This window comes from Zootoca vivipara, chromosome 3, assembly GCF_965207765.1.
Source record: "Zootoca vivipara chromosome 3, rZooViv2.hap1.1, whole genome shotgun sequence".
NCBI classification, from domain to species: Eukaryota; Metazoa; Chordata; class Lepidosauria; order Squamata; family Lacertidae; genus Zootoca; species Zootoca vivipara.
Window position 1 is genome coordinate 106032237 of NC_142586.1, and position 13614 is coordinate 106045850.

At 44.2% G+C, this 13614-nt stretch overlaps 1 protein-coding gene across 33 annotated transcripts in view; it reads right to left on the bottom strand.

Annotated features, from left to right (window-relative positions):
- Positions 1-13614, bottom strand: part of NRXN1 (neurexin 1) — a 961778-nt gene that overhangs the window by 98593 nt on the left and 849571 nt on the right. The gene's annotated exons all lie outside the window — the stretch shown is intronic.

The window sequence follows — 13614 nt, forward strand, 5'->3', positions numbered from 1 at the left end:
TATTGCAAGCATTTGTACCCCACTCTTCAAATAAAAAGGCTCCTAGAGCGCATTATGTACAATCAATAAGGCAGTCCATGCCTTACAATCTAAAAATAATGGCACACAAGGAAAAAGGGAAGAGGAGGGAAGAGGAAACTCAGCTTATCAGACTGAAGCATTGTGTGCTAGAACTATGACTAGAATCCTTTCTGCACAGTTTTGGAAAGATGCCCGGAAACCGGAGATCGGATGGATCTGCTAAGGAAACTTTAAGGAAGAATTAAGTACAGTAAAATTAACTGCAATGACAAAAGATGGAGAAAAAAATTATGAATGCTACAAGGAGTTGGCATTTTGTAACTCGCTATATTAAAAAAGAGTTAGAAATCTCAGCAAAAGGAACAGGTTATTTCTTTCAATAGGAAAGGGGGGGGAGAGAGAAGAGAAATGTATTTTTCTTATTTTGAACTATGATTGGGTCATAAATTAAAGTTTAATAATAATGTTTCACACTTAATGCATATTATTAATTGATTAAATGAAGAGGATTTTAATTAAATATATCAAATGTATGTAAATACTTCCTAATGTCATCTGCAGAATTACATTATTCTAATTTTATATTTTCTATTTTTAATTCACTTTTCCAATTACTGATGAATAATAATGTGCAAGAGGTTGATTTGCAAATAATTTTAAAAAGGAAATATAGGGGGGGGGATTTGCTCACTGGAAGGACAGATCCTGAAGCTGAGGCTCCAATACTTTGGCCACCTCATGAGAAGAGAAGACTCCCTGGAAAAGACCCTGATACTGGGAAAGATGGAGGGCACTAGGAGAAGGGGACGACAGAGGACGAGATGGTTGGACAGTGTTCTCGAAGCTACCAACATTGAGTCTGACCAAACTGCAAGAGGCAGTGGGAGACAGGAGTGCCTGGCGTGCTCTGGTCCATGGAGTCACGAAGAGTCGGACACGACTAAACAACTAAGCAACAACAGCAACAGGGGGGAATTTACACCCCCCCATTTGAGAAGCAATGGGCTAGTACTTTAACCTCCCCTCAACTGTCTCACTCATTTGACACCCAATACATCACTGCTCTGCATTTGAGGGTCTTCTGCAGATTCCATTTTACCAGGGGATCTCTTCCACACAGTATAGGAATCTATGTTGTGCTCTTTGGAATTCCCTCCCCTTAAATATTAGACAGGCTCCATTCTACTACTACTACTACTACTACTACTAATTATTATTATTATTATTATTATTATTATTATTATCCTGACCATAGTATTTCAACACATCACTGAAGACTGGACGATAAAACTCCTGTCTACTGTAAGGCTTTGTACAGCTCTGCACATGCTAATTGTCAAAAGGCTATTTAAAGCCAACTTTATTGCAAAAGGGAACCTACAAACCAGGCAGCAAAAAATATTAATGGGAATTACTCCCAGGTATGTGGGTACAGGATCAACCCATTTAAGGAATTGGGCCTCCCTGAGGGAGCACAAACAATGGCCAAGGAAGTTGGCAAATCTCTTCTCCTTCCTCCTTCTTCAGCAAACAAGGCGGGATACAGTAGCATAATTTTGTCTCCACAATTGAAGGAAAACTCGTGGTTTCTGGAGGCAGTGCTAGCTATCCATCTCTGTGGGAACCATTTCCCATCTTTAAATGTTTCTGGAATTACTGCTTTGTGCACAACATAAGCAGCTGTATATATATATATATATATATGTATGTATGTATGTGCAGAGAAATTGTATTCTAAGCAATGAAAGGTGCGGAGGCCATTTGCAAATTGCTCTCTTGCTTTTTGCTGACTTAAACTACACTGTAGATCATTCTGTTGGAAAGGAGGCGTATGAATATTTCAAACCAGTAAATAAATAAACACGGCGAAAAAACACAGCTCACCGCTTCGTAAGAATTTAGGAAATAATCTGAAGGCATATCCAGCGGAGAACTAACTAGGGGAAATGAGCGCGGTCAGCACACCAGATAAGACAAGTAAAGATTTAACTATGGTAAAAATTTTAAAGGCTGAAAAGGCATAAAGAAAACCCAGAGCCCACCAAACTAGGCCTGTCAAACAAGGTTGTATAAACCGGCGGTGGGGTGGGGTGGGGAGCAGGAATTGGTGGGGTGGGGTGTGGGCAGAACGGAATCCTTCAAAACAACAAGGTAATTTCAGGGCTAGGAATTTGCATGTGTGAAGATGTTTGCAGATAGTTCCACTTTGCTACAGTCTCTGTCCAAGGTACTGTTGCCAGGCAAGAAAAGCACACACAAGCAACCTCTCTCTCTCTCTCTCCCCCCCCCCCAACCAGATTTCTTGAGTTCTGCCTCCGTTTATCATAAGCAATGACCTCTTGTTTGCGATGGTTTAATGGAGTGGCATAAAACTAGGGCGATGTTGATGTACATTTATTCCGATAAATTCACTGTTAAAGTGATTGAGTGTCTTTCACTAGTAGGATCATTGAAGAGTTTATGAGGCAAAAATCTAGACCTTGCCATTTATTAGCTCAGGGGATGGTTATGACCAAGTTAACAGAAGGAATCTTCAAGTTGCAATAATATTGAAAAATGTCAAACCGCAACACCCCCCCCCCAATCACCAGCCCAGAGATCTGATTGAATACAACATACTCTTCTCTTTATTAGCTCCACATATTGCTATCTGCTTCGTTTTCTAACTCGGCACTTATGACTGGGTGTATATATACACACACACACACCTCTTTTCTTCCATTTCTTTAGAAGCTTCCAGGAGGAATAAGGCTATCAATGGCTACTAACCATGACAGAAAATGATAGTTCTGTTTCAGTTTGCCTGTTAATTTGAAAAAAAGAAAAGAAAATTAGGAAGCTTCTCATTAGAATGGAAATGGGACTTCTCTTCCACCCCTTTACCGCAGACACACCCACTCAAGCAGTTTGATCTGGGGCGCCACGTAATATCTGTTCTGCATTCGTAAGAACTGTATCATGTTGCATGGCAGCAGCTATACTTTGGAACTCCCTGCCTATTGATATCAGGCTGGTGCATTCACTGTACTCCTTTTGGAACCTGCTAAAAACATTTGTTTAGACAAGATACTAGAAAGCAGATGCGAGTTTTGGTCCATTTTGGTTTATTGCTATTTTAACTTTTTGAAAGTCTTAAATTATTGTTGCTAATACTCCTGATGGATAATTTTATTGCTTCATCTTTTTTGTAAACCACTTTGAGGCTGGTGTGTGTGTGTGTGTGTGTTTTAACAATCTAGCACAGGTCCCCAAACTAAGGCCCGGGGGCCGGATGCAGCCCAATCACCTTCTAAATCCAGCCCATGGACGGTCCAGGAATTAACATGTTTTTACATTAGAATGTGTCCTTTTATTTAAAACGCATCTCTGGGTTATTTGTGGGGCATAGGAATTCATTCATATATTTTTTTTCAAAATATAGTCCGGCCCCCCACAAGGTCTGAGGGACAGTGGACTGACCCCTGATCTAGCAGTGTACAAATTAAATGAGATAAAATAAACCCCCCAATTATAGCTACTGAAAGAGGGGTTTTATTCTTCTTCATTGTTGGCTAGGAAGAAGCAGTCATGTCAGCCTTTGGGCATATACTGTTTGCTTTTGAGGAAACAACACTACTTTTAAAATTAGCAAGTGCCTGTCTGCTTCCCCTGCCAGTCTTAAATGCTTCTGTTGAATTGCAGATTGAGGTGAAAGCATATCTTTGATTCAACCTCCAGTATAGAAGCTCCAAGCTTTAGATGCCCAGAACCAACAGGACACGTGGTAGCTATTTGCTTGGCCCATATCACATCAAACCAAGAGCTTTATGGTGCGTAACCCCCTTCATCATGCTGCGTTACATCATAAAGTTATTGTCATGAATTCTTTAGAGCCAATCTAACAGGCCAACAGGTTATGGTGCTGGAGGAGACTCTTGAGAGTCCCATGGACAGCAAGAAGATCAAACCTATCCATTCTTAAGGAAATCAGCCCTGAGTGCTCACTGGAAGGACAGATCGTGAAGCTGAGGCTCCAATACTTTGGCCACCTCATGAGAAGAGAAGAATCCTTGGAAAAGACCCTGATGTTGGGAAAGATTGAGGGCACTAGGAGAAGGGGACGACAGAGGACGAGATGGTTGGACAGTGTTCTCGAAGCTACGAACTGCAGTGGTGGAATGAGTGACTTTCCTTTAGTCTCTCACGTCTGCAGTTAAACAATCTTACTGGAAGGGACCTTGGAGTAAATTCTGGCCAGCGGTCCAAATATGACCCTCTAAGCTTCTCTCCCCAGGCCACACCCCTCATGGCCCCCAAGTATTTTGGCCTAGCTGGAATGTGCCCTTGAGCTCTGTCTGGATGGAGACAGAGAGGCATGTGGGGGTGTATGTAGAAACTATTTATTTTAGTTTGTTGCTCCACACACTTTTGCCGCACACCACTGGCCTGTGTTGCCCAGGATGTTCCTTACCTCGTTTCTCCCTGAAACCTTGGGGGGTCTGATTCAGTCTAAAGTCTCTTCCATTGCTCTGAGCTTCCTAACAGACATTACAGGGCCAGATGGACGCATGGTCTACTTTGGGATAATGAGGAAGCTTTGTTAGTCCAGTGGGACTCATACAAGGAGCAGCTGCAACAGTTCCATGGCCTTGCTGTGTAGGGAAGTCATCAAGGGGCACCTTCACTGCAAAGCTGATTTTAAAAAAAGAGGATATTGCAAGCCAAGGAGCAGATAACTTTCTTTATTAATAATTAAACCTGGAGAGCGGATAATGTCCCCTTCTTGATTCTAGTATAAATGTGTCACTGTGAAATATGTGAAGATTTACCGGACACGTGTAAAAATGCTCAACCACCAATTTCAGAATGGAACCACTTCCATTCTCTTTGTCTTCTCTGACAAAGTGTGCAGGGGGTGGGAGGCCAGCCCTGTGCGGTTGGGGGTTTCCCGGTCGCATCACGCCCCTGGCCAGCCAATCAGGATGGCCAGGGGGTGTGGCCTGGCCCATAAAGGCAGGACTCGGCTGGGGATCTCCGTCTTTACTGCTCGCCAGGGGCTCTGGTTTTCCCACCCTCCCACCTTTTATGGTTTGATTCTTGACCTTGCTATGGACTCCGGTTGGTCGCCGTTGAGGGGCCTGGTAGGAATTTTTCCACTTGGCAAATTGGCACCAGCCATTTGGTTTTCACCTACCTCGTAGCAAATAGTCACAACTTTCAGGGTATTGGCGGTTAGGCATTGGAATAGTTATGTAGATGGAAAGAGGGGAAGTAGCGCCATCACCTGCCCCAAATATTGAAGGGTAGTCCATTAAAGGATTCCGTGAGGCATGGCCCTGTCCGAAGCCTAAGGAGGCTAGGGCCTAAGGCACGCCCCCTAGTGGTGACCCCAGGGGAGCTCCTAGTTGATGTGCATCAGCAGGACTCCCCCTACCGGTGGTTAACCCTTCCCGGACTTCCAGCAGATGGGCTGGAGTCAGATATAGTTGGTTAGATCCAATGCCTAAGCCAATGCCGCTCATCACCTGTAATCAATAAAGTTGTGACCTTTTTTTAGCCCATTAACCTTAAATATTTGTGTCATGTGTCATTATTTCTACCTGGGGGAACTCGGGAAACCACCATGCAAACAGTTGTACCTTGGATCCCAAACGCCTTGCGAGTTGAATGTTTTGGCTCCCGAACACCTAGAAATGAGTGTTCCGGTTTGCAAACGTTCTTTGGAACCCAAACGTCTGACGTGGGTTCCACGGCTTCCGATTGGCTGCAGGAGCTTCCTGCAGCAATCGGAAGCGGCGCCTTGGCTCCCGAACGTTTTGGAAGTCGGACAGACTTCCGGAACGGATTCTGTTTGATTTCCGAGGTACAACTGTAGATTCTAAAGAGGTGGCACAGGATGCTAATGTATGCATTCTGCATCTCAGGTTTTCATCTAACATCTCCTGAAAGTTAGAAGTATTTGTTGTTGCACCTGGAGAACTCCCTCCACCACCCATTGCAGGATATTCGGAGCCAGGGGCACATTTCCAGCAAACCCTTCAGCTTTCAGGTTCTGGGGACAGCCTCCAACCCAGGCATCCCCAAACTTCGGCCCTCCAGATGTTTGGGACTACAATTCCCATCATCCCTGACCACTGGTCCTGTTAGCTAGGGATCATGGGAGTTGTAGGCCAAAACATCTGGAGGGCCGCAGTTTGGGGATGCCTGCTCCAACCCATGGCAGGCATGCCTTCAACCCATGGAAAGACTTGTGGAGGGATGGATGGCTCAGGACAAAGGTGCTTGATCCTGCTCTATGTATGTTTGTTGTTGTTGGTTGTTGTTGTTGGTTGTTGTTGTTGTTAATAATAATAATAATAATAATAATAATAATAATAATAATAATAATAATATACCCCGGGCATCTGGCTTCTCTGGGCAGTTTCCAGCACACATTATTGGTTATTGGATGCTTGCGAATACTCAAAGAGAGTTAGGGGACTGCCCCCAATTGAGGCAACAGTGGTTGAAGGTCTACTTTTGCAATCAGCACTCCAAGGGGGTCTATCAGAATTTTCTAGCTTACCATTCTTTTGCTTGATTGATGTTCTGCACCCGTGCCCCAAAGTGCCCCTATAGTTCATCTTGCAGGCCCATCCAGCCCTGCATCCTGTTTTCACAGTGGCCAGCCAGATGTCCACCAGCACAAACTATTGTTGGTTTCCCAGAACCTCTCATTCCTAAGGGACTCCTCTCTAGCCTTTACTGGGGTTGGGGTTTGGGGCTTAAAAAGATGCCAAAATGATGTGCAGGGGTGGGAGACCATCCTGCCGCTATCCCTGGGCAGGTATGCTAATGACTGCTGCCCTCTGGTGTCTTATGTACAGAAGTACATCAAAACACAAATACACATTGGCTCACTGCTGCCTCTGAAAGCCAAATCCTGTGTTGGCCTAATGTGAACAGGCAATTATCATATCTATCTATCTATCTATCTATCTATCTATCTATCTATCTATCTATCTATCTATCTATCCTATCTATCTATCCATCCATCCTGAAATAATAATGCACAAGATAAAGAAATAATAGCTAAATAAGAGAAAAGGGAGGGAAATGATGATAATAAAAGTGTGTGTGTGTGTGTGTGTAATATCACAATGTTCCTGATAAAGCACATGGTTCTACCTTTTCTTGGATATTCTTGTTCTAGCACATTAAGAAGCAGGACGTTTCTAATGCAGTAGCTTAGCAGGGGAAGGCCCCTGAAATAATAATAATAATTCTTATTTTTTATTTATATCCCACCCATCTGGCTGGGTTTCCCCAGCCACTCTGGGCAGCTTCCAACAGAATATTAAAAATACAATAGTCTGTCAAACATTAAAAACTTCCCTGTCTTCAGATGTCTTCTAAGAGTCTGGTAGTTGTTTTTCTCTTTGACAACTGGTGGGAGGGCGTTCCACAGGGCGGGTGCAACTACTGAGAAGGCCCCAGATAAATCAAGATCTCTAGAGAATGTGATCCAAAATAACTGGTCATTACCTGTGGATACACATAGTCCAAACATTTGTGTTGAGCAGCTGTGCCTCCAGAAAGCAAAGGTTTTCCAGCAAAGCTCAAGAAATGTACAACTAAGGTGTTTCAACTTAAATTCCATCCCATCTACCCTGTTTCTCCTAAAATAAGACATACCCATAAAATAAGCCATAGCAGGATTTCTAAGCATTTGCGCAATATAAGCCATACCCCGAAAATAAGACATAGTGATGGGTGCAGTTCTGGAGGGCCCCAAGGAAGAGGCGAGGCTGGACGCGTAATAAAAAATAAGACATCCCCTGAAAATAAGCCACTGTGGGGGTTTTTTAAGGAAAAATAAATATAAGACAGTGTCTTATTTTCGGAGAAACACGGCACACCCTGAAGACTGAACCACAAGGCCCATTTACTTTGAAGCAGGGATGGGTGTTTTTTGTTTTGTTTTTTTCCTATCCCTGGTAGGCAAACTTCTAGGGTAGGAGTTGGCTGTATGCATGCTAGTAGTGGGTGGAGCCTGAGGCAAAGTGGGCGGAGGAGCAGTGGATGTGATCCTTACCTTTGTGTGGCTGGAATGCAAGCTATTGTAGAAAAGTCAAAGGTCCTCCCCCCGCACCTTTCCTTCTTGCAAGCAAGAGGCATTATCGCAGTCCAAAGAACTGTTTCCCAGCAAAGCTGAGAGCGCTAGAGGCGGGTCCAGAGCAGGACTGCAAAGGCGTGTAGCTTGAGCAGCTACAAGTGCCCACCCAAAGAAATGAACCAAGCAACAAGAAAGCTACAAGAAAGAAGATCCCACCTAAACATTAGGAAGAACTTCCTGACAGTAAGAGCTGTTCGACAGTGGAATTTGCTGCCAAGGAGTGTGGTGGAGTCTCCTTCTTTGGAGGTCTTTAAGCGGAGGCTTGACAGCCATCTGTCAGGAATGCTTTGATGGTGTTTCCTGCTTGGCAGGGGGTTGGACTGGATGGCCCTCGTGGCAACACAAGAAAGGGCCTTTTCTGCAGTGGCTCCTCATTTGTGAAATACTCTTCCCAGGGAGGCTCGCTTGGTGCCCTCATTACATATATATGTGTGTGTATGCGCCACAATAGCTATGTTCAACCTCCATTGTCGGATGTGTATATACTTGCTGGTCCAGCTTGCTGGCTTTCTGGGTTAGCTACTGCGAAAATGGACCAGATCAGCCTCCAGTATAGATCTTCATTGGATCTCATGCTCCTAAGTGTGTGAGCACTGAAAGGCAGGCTAGCATGGTGTGGTTCATTCTCGCCTGACTGAGGTTACAACAACAAAGGGGAGGTCCAGCATTTAGCAGGCCAGAGGACATGGCCCAGGTGGGAAGAGGAAGACTGCACAGGCGAGGACAAGGAGCCACGACTTCTACAGCAAGAGATGGAGTTTCCAAGCAGACTTGGCAGAGCAACACAGTAGCCACAGAATCCCAGATCTGTAATGGATAACTGAGATACTGGATGTTAAAGTGAGCAGAAGCTTAAAAAGAGGACTGTGATGCTTAAAAGAGGACACCTGGCCACATAGTCAACAGAAACAGTGGGATAGTCTTCCATTTTATGGTATGTGGCTACTGACAGTGTGTTTGGAGGTCCTGGGCTGCTTTCAAAGTTTTGCAGACTTGCTGCAAAACAAGAAATAACTTTAGTAAAACAAGTCTAGCTCGGGCATAAGAGAGAGAGAGAGAGAGAGAGAGAGAGAGAGAGAGAGAGAGAGAGAGAGAGAGAGAGATCTTTTATATAAATAACCATAAGAGATTTAAATTATCTTTCTTTAAATGAGAACTGTGATCTTTAATTGAATTCAATAGCCCTGCAAATGGACCAAATAATCTCTAATTGATTAGATCATTTACTCCTTATCAGCTCATTTTCTCCTTAAACTTGCATTTGCTTGTACTGGCGTTAACTTTCTTCCATTAGTAGTTAATATTCAATTGCCTGTTTTTTTCTTCTTCTTCTTCACAGCACTAATTAATTAAAAGCAGGAGGAAAAGGTAACTTTCCTCCTTTTAGTACCGCAGAAAGTTCCAGAGTCAAACATCCCTCCATTTTTTGACAGGATGAATTGAGGGCATTTTTTTTTCCCTTTAAAGAACAGAAGTGAAAAGGAAAGTGAGCAGATCTAGGACATAAAGGCGAAACCATCTTTAAAAGCAGGTTTCCCGCAAGGCAGTGGCCGCCTCCTGCAAGGGGCTGGGCCCTGTTGACGTCAATGGGAGATGAAAGTGCTCAGCATCTTAGCAGGACTGGGCAGCACGGTCTCGAGCCATCGCTAGAAGGCAGAGCAGCTCTTGCTGGTATAAAAGGAATTTACCGTTTTTTGTTGCTGGCATCTGTTCGTCTTGAGAGACGACGAAGATGAAGTTAACCTGCTGCATTAGCAACACTGAAGTGACCTCCCTGGGGCACAAGCCTGGGCAGTCTGTTTGGAGGTCCTGGGCTGACCAGACAACAAGACCCTCCTCTCAGCCTCCCTTTATTACTACTACTACTACTACTAAGGTAAGGTAAAGGACCATAGCTGCCAAGTCTCCCGTATTCTCCGGGAAACCCCCGTTTTTCTAGCTGTTCCCAGCTGAAAAAACGGATTTTTTTTGTTTCCCCCCGGTTTATTCTGGCACGGTGGCCATTTTGGAACTGGGAGGAGCATGCTCAGAAGCGACTTTTGATGCAGCTCTGCCCAGTTCCAAAATGGCTGCAGTGCAACTTCTGGCGTGGTGGCCATTTTGGAACTGGGCAAATCAGCATCAAAAGCCGCTTCTGAGCATGCTCCGCCCAGTTCCAAAATGGCAGCAGCGCTACTTCCGGCCGCTACTTCCGGTCCGTCCCTTATTTCACCCACAGGAACCTGGCAGGTATGTAAAGGTCCCCTGGATGGTTAAGTCCAGTCAAAGGCGGTTATGGGGTTGCAGCGCTCATTTTGCTTTCAGGCCGAGGGATCCAGTGTTTGTCCACAGACAGCTTTCCGAGTCATGTGGCCGGCATGACTAAACCACTTCTGGCACAACAGAACACCGTAACAGAAACCAGAGCGCATGGAAACACCGTTTACCTTCCTGCCACAGCAGTACCTATTTATCTACATGCACTGGGGTGCTTTCAAACTGCTAGGTTGGCAGGACTACTACTACAGTGGTGCCTCGACTTACAAATTTAATCCGTTCCGAAGGCACCTTCGTAGGTTGAAAAATTCATAAGTCGAAAAGTGCTATTGGAAACGCGATTTCCCATAGGAATGCATTGGAAATGGAAAAATTCGTAAGTCGAAGCAACCCCATCTAAAAATTCGTAAGTCGAAAAAACCCTATCTAAAACCGCCGCAGTTTCCGTTTGGATGTCGAGAAATTCGTAAGCGTGCGGCCATTTGCCCCATTCGTAAGTCGAAAAATTTGGTTGTTGAGTCGTTCGTAAGTCGAGGTACCGCTGTACTACTACTACTACAGTTGTACCTCGGAAGTCTAACGTTCGACTTCCAAAACTTTCAGAAACGAAGGCTCGGCTTCCAATTGGCTGCAGGAAGCTCCTGCAGCCAATCGGATGCCGTGGAACCCACATCAGACGTTCGGGTTCAAAAGAACATTCGCAAACCGGAACACTCATTTCTGGGGTTGCAGCGTTCGAGAGCCAAAGCATTCGAGTACCAAGGCATTCGACTTCTGAGGTACGACTGTACTATCAACAGCAATAAAGTGGTGCCTAAATATGCTGATGGAATAGTTCACAGCCAAAGTGAGATTCAGCAGTTTTACACATCTGAATTTGCCTAGTGAGTCTAACAAGTCTAACAAGAGATGCTTGCTGGCAAATGCCATTGCTCATGTGGTAATGAAGGAGCGCAACAGCCTCTATAAATCAAATAATGTGATGAAAACAAGATAAATGAAAAATAAAGGATCAGGGGCACAAATCCTGCAGGATATAATGACTGTCACTGGTCAGTCCCACACCACAAATTCAAAGCAAATGGTCTCTTTACCCCCAGGGCTGTCTCAAGCACGTCGTGGTGCGAAGATCGCTCCGGCGCCCCCGCCCCGCTCTGTTTCTTGCCGCGGCTGGTGGGCGGGCGCAGCGTGCAGCATGGTTTCCGCCCAGCCCCCCGCGCCACCCAGACTACCCCTAGAGCCGGCCCTGTCTACCCCCCCAAGAACCTTGGAACTGTAGTTTACTCCTCACAGCTACAACTGCCAGTACAAAGTACAGATTAACTGCATGGTATGGATGTGACCATGGAGCTTTGTTTTATATATCTATATTTTTTATACTTTTTCTTTACAATTTTTCGCATTTCAATCAATAAAACCAGGCATTCATAATCATCAGCTTCCTTCTCCCGCCTTCCATGGTTCTGTTTCTTTATCCATTTACAACTGCATATTCCAATTACTCCATATGTTTTATTTTTCTGCTTACAATACCTGAAACTGCTGAATTTACTCCCACCCTGCTAATGTTTTTAACGTATTTAACATAATTCTTTGTATATTCTGCAAACATTTTCCATTCTTTCTTAAAGACACCATCTTCCCGATCTCTTATTCTACTAGTTAGATTTGCAAATTGCATATATTCCATCAATTTCATCTGCCACTCCTCCTTTGTTGGTTTCATTTTCTCTTTCCATTTCTGAGCATAGATCATTAGGACTCCTGTGGTTGCGTATAAATGCTTTGGATCTGTGGGGGCATCCGTTCCTATGTGGGTTTTGCCCACGCATAGTCAAAACAACACCATCCATTTCACACCAGAGGCATGAGGAGACTCCAAGGTTGGCAGCAGTACGGTGTTATTTAAGATGAAAAAATCCTAAGGAAATCCCAAACAGCCCAGTGAGGAGCAAGGATACTCAGTGGAGAAAGAATGCTGAGTGTCTGTTGGTGAAGGGGGAAAATATATACACACACAACAAGAACTAGTGGGCTGGAATGCAAGGGAGTATCCTCAAAAAGCATATGACTGGCTGGAGTTGGAGCATGCCACACTGCAACTTTGGGTTGATGGGTTTCTGTATGTGTCTGTTGGTGGCAAACTGAAATTTAATCACAGTGATCATCCGAGGATACTAACAGATTACCTATACAAGGTGAAATGGCACTGGCAAGGTGGAATGGTACTGAACTGAGCCCATTCAAAACTGGCCCCAACACTTTAGAGGGTCCAAGAGGTGATATGGACATTTGTATCCAGAGTCTCCCTGTCAATGCCATCATTGTACCTCATTAAACTCTGTTTGAGAATCCGCATCTTATTGTAAAGCATTTGTTTCAATGGACATCATATCTTGAACAATCTCCAGTCAGACAATCTCAAATAACTAGGTTGGTTAGGACACATGACTGAAACAATGGAAAAAGGCTACCGGATTGGAGACGGTTGTTGACTGAATGAACCGCTAGCCTAGCAGGTTGTAACACAGTTAGAATTAACAGGACCAGATAGGCTCTTAATTTCCAAATCAGCCCAACATTTGCTAAATTAGTCAAGTTTGTCTAATTATCTCTACTATGTTCTACTATGTTCACCATGATCGAGAAACACAGCTGATATGTCTACTTCTAGGACAGATGTTGTGTAACATACAATTTGTGGTTCCTCTATCACTGGTGAGCCAAAAGCCAGTGGAATAATAGCCATGGTGATGAAAATCAGCTGAATTACCTTTTTTCTACATGGTCTTATATACAGCTGGTATAACCCACAATATGGAAAGAAGTATCTCCACTCAGACATTTGCTTGCATATTCACATGGTCATATAGCATCCACATATTCACCGTATGTGCAGCATGAAGACATTGTGGTCAATACAACTGAGACCTCCTATCTATGCCAAAAAGTTGTTCTACCTGTAAAAGCAGGTGCTTGCAGAAAATCCAGAAACACGTAAAAATAAAAGACCATTACAAACATGTAGGCATTCCACCATGGTTGACTAACCCGCATTTCAGTATCTGTGCTGTCAAACAGGATGCAGATACCAAGGCCTATGCTATCCCTATCTATGGATAGCCCTGATGACCATCACCTTAAATCTTCACAAAAGGCGTTTGACCTGTGAAAGCAGGCATTTGCAGAAACTCCAGGGGGGG